The sequence below is a fragment of the Silene latifolia genome, chromosome 11 (genome assembly GCF_048544455.1).
Source record: "Silene latifolia isolate original U9 population chromosome 11, ASM4854445v1, whole genome shotgun sequence".
In the NCBI taxonomy this organism is placed as follows: Eukaryota; Viridiplantae; Streptophyta; class Magnoliopsida; order Caryophyllales; family Caryophyllaceae; genus Silene; species Silene latifolia.
Window position 1 is genome coordinate 199,766,245 of NC_133536.1, and position 6,539 is coordinate 199,772,783.

Below are 6,539 nucleotides of genomic sequence, written 5' to 3' on the forward strand. Positions count from 1 at the left end.
GGTTGTATCATTATGTATTTTCTTACCTTTAGCGGTGTTAAGTAAGTTAGATTGTAGCAATTGCAGGTTTGGCACCCGTCTATTGGGAATGTTGGATTGGTTGTGAATGGTTTAGTTAGGAAATTTTTTGAAATTGCAGGATTTGATCTAGTTGAACCATTTACAAACATATCCTACCAGTTTTTCCGTAGAATTTACGCATTTAAGTAATTAGATAACGCTAATTTTTAAGGGTGTCACACTTGTGGCCTACACCGCCACAGCCATAGCAGGTCATCCCCCAACTACCACTACCACTCACACGGCCACGCCCACAGGAAGCCCCAGCACTGAACCCTGAACCAGAAGAAAACGCTCTAGCCTGACTGTGGTTGCCTTTCTTATAATTAGATTGGCCACCACCTTCACTCTCAGCCTTTCTTTTCTCACTACCTCTCTCCCGAGCCATCTCCACCAACCTCTCAGCTCTCCCTGCCCTCTCATAAGCTTCCTTAACATCAGTAAGGACTCCCACGGGTAACTTGTCCATGATCCTGGGGGTCAACCCCCTCTCAAATCTCAACGCTAGGTTCTCCTCACTCAAACCCATGTCCTCAGCATATCTCGACTTCTCATTAAACTGCTTGTAGTACTCAGCAACTGACATATCAGATGTCATCCTAAACCCATCAAACTCCTCCCTTAGCTTACTCCTCACATGCTCAGGTACAAACTCTTTCCTCATAGCCCTCCGTAACTCTACCCAAGGTATAGCAGGTAAGCCCTGCTTCTCATACAGCTCTCTAGCACTCACTTTCACCTTGTACCACCACTCACCAGCCGCCTCCCTCAAGTAGAACGCAGCTTGTTCTACTTTCATCTCATCAGGACAGTGTACCAGGTCCAGTATGTTCTCCATCTCACGATGCCAATTGTCAAGAAGAATTGGCTCCCCGGTCCCCTTGTACTCTTTCGGATTAAACCTCGCTATATAAAGACTGATCTTAGAGTGATCCACATCCTTATCCTTTCCTGCTCTCTTTAGGGCCTCCGTAAGAGCATCTTGATGCTCCAACATCTTAACTATATCATCTATGTTCATGTTCTCAGCTCTCGCATACAAAGCGTTTTTCTTGGGCGGCATCTTGAAACTATATAAGAAAGGGTAGATATATAAACATACGCACTATAACCCCAAAACACGAAAACAGACTGCCCAGAACACACTCGATCGAGTGCCTAAACCTACTCGATCGAGTAGAGGCTACTCGATCGAGTGCCCACCATACTCGATCGAGTGCCCCGACCTCAGACCCCAAACAGACCTTATGATCTCTAACATACTCGATCGAGTAGCATAGCCACTCGATAGAGTGACCCCCTACTCGGTCGAGTGCCCTTATGTACTCGATAGAGTACCCAAAAACACGCTTCTGATCATAAAACGTCAAAATACCCACTCGATCGAGTCAGACCCACTCGATCGAGTAACTTACCTACTCGATCGAGTGCACCCTACTCGATCGAGTCATGCTGACTCGTACTTAATACCCGCATGTTATTTCTCATAACCCAACATACTATGCAACTTTATAAACTCAACGTTATAATATAACTAAGCATGCAATTCTACACAACTCCTCATGTGATCAATAAATTACATTACTTCATGTTATCAAACGCCACATAGTAAACATCCGTCATCCTTCTTTATGTAACTAACATACAAACACCCCACCAAATTTTTCAATCATATTTTCAATCTCTACTTCCAACATCCAACAAGTCTCAACATATATCATTACATTCACATACAAGCTAACAAACACCACATACGACTTTGACATACACCCTCCCATGTGACCGGTTCATAATTGTAGGGCGAGTTCGCGACTTTAGGACGTCTCCCAAGCCTTTGCATTAGCTCCTACAACCTTTACCCCGGGTTCATTTTAAGTGACTCCCTAAATTCATTAAGTTCATTGGTTACAGGTTTCAGGATCGTCGCTCTGATACCATTTTGTAACACCCCCATACTCCAAGTGCCTTACCAGGACCACTCAGGTATAAAGGTGCTACCATCTCGATTACCCGAGGCAATGATACTCATAAGACAATAACGAAAAAACGTTTAAATAGAATAAAGTTAAGTGAAAGGTTACAATCCGGAAACCAAACTGATAAAATAAGAATACATGTTCTCCAAAACCAAATGTCTAAAAGCTAAACATAAGTCTGACAACAGCGGAAGACTCTTCTAACTGCAGTGATGACTCATCCCAGCTAACCCATGTATCTCTACTCATACCTGCTCAACAACTGCTCACCATCCCCGCATGGATCACCACAGTTTTTAAAACAATAAACGGGGTCAGTACTAATCACACAATTTATATAATCCAATAACACAATAAACAACACAGCTCAATCGTCACAGATATACTCCGAACTCCATTCCCAACTCCACAATACCGACTACACACTAAAGTGTGTAGCCCTGCCAGAGTGCCCATCGCAACAGGTCACTCCACGCCGCCAGTGGGGGACCGCAGCCGTTCCTTTCTAATCCTCGCTCATCTCCGTCGAGCGATAAACCCAAATCCATTAATGTGCACATACCTTCTATGGCGGGTTCCACAGAAGGCGAATAATGGGCGTGAAGCCACTCCCGCAAGTGACTCCACTCAGCCAGGGACGCGCCCCGAAGAACACATACAGATACAAACAATCACAACTACTAAACAGCAATCAAAACCAACAACCGTCACAATACTCGTATGATAACAGTCAACAATCACAAATCACCACCAACACATTATGGGACTAATACTGAGTAGGGAAACTGATGGTATCAAGCTATACCTCGCAAGTGCACGATTTTATTGTTGTACACTATTAAGGGTCGATCCCACAAGGAGTTGAAAAGATTACTAATTGTTCTAATCCGATCGTTTAGCTAAGTCGAACATAAAAGATGAGGTTGTTATACTAATGCTACCTAAAACAAAATGAAATGCAAACTTAACAAAAGCAAGGAAAATAAGCTAGAACGAAGGAAAAGTTGTAATTCAAATGATTAAACGGCCTAAGACTCGGTTCTTCCCAAACAATTCGCAATTCCACATAGTTAAATCTCTAGGCTAATCACATGGGTAGTTAGATGAGGAGGTGACGGCTCTAATTCGCCTAAGACCCCCCTCTCGGGTTCGAAATAGGACACTAGCACTACCCACCAACCCCCCTCTCGGGTTCGAAGATCGGAATCCCTCACTCAATACCCGACCACCCCAAAAACATGCATTTTCCCAAGGTAGTCCGATATTTGCTAAGGTCATTAAGCCCCATCAATTCCCGGGTCATCCCACTCCCTCTCTCGAGGGTCGATTTCAAACGCTAATTTAGAGGTGTCCTACCCCGGTTCTCCCTTTCGGTCTCAACCGAGGTCAACAATAGGGTCAAATCTCGGGTATCCAAATCACAACCTAACCAACTCTCGTTGGTGGTCAAGGGTCGTAAGTCGACACTACCCAAAAGACAACCCATAAACCAAGTCATTCCTCTAAACTACCCTCATCACCTTCCCCAAATAATTAGCCTTTATGAAATTCAATTAATGAAATTACTCATGTTGGGTCAAACCGAGCCCTAGTGGAAGACTACTCACTAATCATGGTCCCAATTGCAAAATAAACAATAAAGATGAAAACTTTGGTCACAAACATGGTGAGAAGGTGAATCTTACTACTAAACATGCAACAATTCAACAAAAGTTGTAAAGAAAGATGATTTAATCTAATAGCAAGGGTGATTAAACCTAAAGATGCAATCTTTAACCAAATCAACTCAAAGATTAAGTCTTTGAGGACAACTATCCAAGTATGAACAAATGAAAGAGAAACAAAGGAGAGATGATCAATAAAAAGATGAACAATGATGGAAATAACAACAACAAACAAACAATAACAACAATTTAACATAAACAATCAAACAAGCATGAAGGAAGAACAAAGTGTAAACAATTGAAAATAGGGAGAGAATTAATACCAACACAAATGCAAAAGAGGAATTTGGAATAGAAATAATAAAGAAATAAATCCTTCAATCTTCTTACAAACCCAAATTCAAACCCCAATTAATTGAAGAACTAGCTTAATTAGGGAATGATTAGTGAAATAATTAACAAAGTTTGAAACTTGGAAAGGGAAATAATTCAGATCTAGGGTTGTGTGTACAAAAGGGTTTAAGAGGGGGTATTTATAGGTTCCACTAGGATTAGGACAGAAATTGAAATGGGCTTTGAAACACGTAAGTGCACTCCCGGCCGGTCAACCGGCTGCCGGTCATTTGACCGGCTGGGAGATCTCTGGAAGTTTTGAACAAGTTTGGAGGTCATCAGGTGTGCACGGCCGGTCGACCGGCCGCCGGTCCCTGACCGGCTGGGACAGCTTCTTGACTTGGCACTTGACTTTTGGCCTTGGAGGAACTCCCAGCCGGCTAGCCGGCTGCAGGTCATTTGACCGGCTGGGAGATTCCTGTAACTTTCTTCCAATTTCTTTGTTTCTTCAGCCAATGCGTCCTCCCAGCCGGCTAGCCGGCCGCCGGGCCACCGGCTGGGAACACTCCTTCCTTGTTTCCTTCTTCATTTCTTGTACACAGGTGCTCCCAGCCGGCTAGCCGGCTGCCGGCCTACCGGCTGAGAGTACTTCTCAGCATCATTTCCTTCATCTTTTATGCGTGGCTTAGCATTCCCGTCTTTTTAGCCTCACTTTGCCCGTTCCCGCCTCAGTTTCTGCAAGGGGGCCACAATGTCATAGTAAAGGGAATCGGGACAAGAACAAGAGAAAAAGGGGGTGCTAAACTGCCTCAAATGGGGTCGAACAAGCATGCAAATAGAGGGAAAAAGAGTGCAAAATGGTCCTATATCAAACCTCCCCACACTTGAACCTTACTCGTCCCCGAGTAAGTCCTCAACCAATTGCACAAAGCATTATTATGATAGATATGGAGAGTGGATGCACAATATAAGCATCACTCAACTAAACTATTACTTAAGCCGATCGAGTATTAGCGCACTCAACGCCCCTTCAACTCACAATTTGACACCCATGAGGGGAGAGTGCCCTATTGCAAGGCAAGTTGGGTCTTGCTACAAAACTTTCGACACATTCATCATGAAAGCACGTAATCAACAAGTAGAATGCATCTAACAAAATGATCCACTTTCCTCATCTAAGTGGCCGAATTTTTCAAACAACAAAACACGGTTTAGGTCGGGAGTACCGTCTCAGAAGTGCCAATTGAGGTGCCAATCCCCTAAGCATGACCCAAGAAACCCTTGTGTGACCAATACCCGAGAAACAAATTCAAGAGCGGGGAAAGGGAAGAAAGGGCAAGTCCGCCGAGAATTACAAAACCGACACAAGAATTCAACCAAAGGACCCATGACTAAGGAGACCAAGGCAACGACATCCTCGCGGTTTTTCACTCGTCACTCAATGAAAGAACAAGGTGATTTTTGTGACAAAAAGTAACCAAAATCACTCAACTAACTCGACTAGCGAAAACGTGCCCGCAATCTAATGTATAAAACCGTCCTATGTCCAATGAAATGCAAACAATGGGAAAAATGCACAAAACATGAAGCAAGGGTTTCAACGGGGCTAAGGAGAAGGCCGAAACGGGATTGGTGCAAGCACCATTTGGACATGTGGGGCTCAAATCAAGAATCGTCGACACATCACATCCCATTTCTTATTGCAACACATGAGACACGTCTATGCCCTAACATAGCAATGATGACCAAAACTATGCAAAAATTGCATAAACCCAACTCAAGTAGGAAAAATTTGATAAAACTCCTTTTATTTCAACAAATGGTCACGTCTACACCGTAACAACGACTCGGTTTCCCAAGCCATGCAAAAAATGTGTAAACCCGACTCATCCTTGGAAAAACATCAATTTGCCCTTTTTATTTAGCAACGGCTTTTTCTACCCCATTTAATGATGAGTAGGGGTGTTGCTTGCCTTTTTCTTTTTCTTGGCAACAAACAAATATATACAACTCACGACTCATCATTTTTTTTGTTTTTCATGACCTTTTTACTTTTCTATTTTGTTTTTCATTTCTTTTTCAAAACCTCTTATTTATATACTACACCAAATGTAGACAAAATTTTTGACCCAATGGACTCGTACTTCGTCCATCGCCAAATTCCGACTCCACCACCTAGACACTTCTACAAATCATGACCCATTCTTGATTAAGGAGGGGTGTTTTTGGGATGTAGCTCTTTTAGTGGGTATGCCAAAAGGAATAGGCTAAGGCTCAGAGGGGTGAATCAAAAAGGAAATCAATGCAAGGGACGAAACTAAGCTAATTTGGCTATTGTGAGGTTCATAAAACTGATTTTTGCTTCATATCATGTGCATAAAAATGTAATGCAATTTCATGGTCTAAGGACGATGCGACACACTTATGCGTAGTGATGTGACACGCCTCGCGAGGAGGCCTACTCTCAAACCTAGATGAGGGCGGGGTATGAATGTACCCACCCTAG